The sequence below is a fragment of the Mandrillus leucophaeus genome, unplaced genomic scaffold (genome assembly GCF_000951045.1).
Source record: "Mandrillus leucophaeus isolate KB7577 unplaced genomic scaffold, Mleu.le_1.0 Scaffold1610, whole genome shotgun sequence".
Lineage (NCBI taxonomy): Eukaryota > Metazoa > Chordata > Mammalia > Primates > Cercopithecidae > Mandrillus > Mandrillus leucophaeus.
Genome location: NW_012101600.1, coordinates 83,367 through 84,564, shown reverse-complemented (window position 1 = coordinate 84,564; position 1,198 = coordinate 83,367).

The following is a 1,198-nucleotide window of genomic DNA, read 5'->3' as shown; positions in this document are numbered from 1 at the left end:
GGTGGTAGAAGGTGAAAAGCACATCTCACATGGCAGCAGACAAGAGAAGAGGATTTGTGCAGGGAAACTCCCCTTCATAAAACCATCAAATCTCATGAGACTTATTCACTATCACAAGAATAGCACAGGAAAGACCTACCCCATGATTTAATTACCTCCCACTAGGTCCCTCCCACAACACATGGATACTATAGGAGCTACAATTCAAGGTGAGATTTGGGTGGGGACACAACCAAACCATTTCGTTCCACCCCTGGCCCCTCCCAAATCTCATGTCCTCACATTTCAAAACCAATCATGCCTTCCCAAGAGTCCCCCAAAGTCTTATTTCAACATTAACTCGAAGTCAAGTCCCTTCTGCCTATGAGCCTGTAAAATCAAAAGCAAGTTAGTTACTTCTTAGACACAATGAGGGTACAGGCATTGGATAAATATACCCATTCCAAATGGGAGAAATTGGCCAAAATGAAAACTCTGAAATCCAGCAGAGCACTCAAATCTTAAACTCCAAAAAAAAGATCTCCTTTGACTCCATATATCATATCCAGGTCACACTGAAGCAAGAGATGAGTTTCCCTGGTCTTGGGCAGCTTCACCTCTGTGGCTTTGCAGGATATAGCCTTCCTCCTGGTTGCTTTCATGGGCTGGCATGCAGTGTTTGCAGCTTTTCCAGTGCATGATGTAAGCTGTCAGTGGATCCATCATTCTGAAGTCTGAAGGATGGTGTTCCTCTTCTCAAAAACTCCACTAGGCACTGCCCCAGTGGGAACTCTGTGTGAGGGTGCCAGCTCCACATTTCCCTTCTGCACTGCCCTAGCAGAGGTTCTCCATGAGTGCCCTTCCCAGGCAGCAAACTTCTGCCTGGACATCCAGGCGTTTCTATACATCTTCTGAAATCTAGGTGGAGGTTCCCAAACCTCAATTCTTGACTTCTGTGTACTTGCAAGCTCAGCACCACATGGAAGCTGCCAAGGCTTGGGGCTTGCATCCTCTGAAGCTGTGGCCTGAGCTCTATGTTGGCCCCTTTTAGTCACAGCTGGAGTGGCTGACCCACAGAGCACCAAGTCCAAAGACTGCATACAGCACGGGGACACTGGGCCCAGCCGAAGAAACCATTTTTTTCCTCCTAGGCCTCCAGACCTGGCAGGGCTGCCATCAAGACCTCTGACATGCCTTGGAGACATTTTCCCTATTGTCT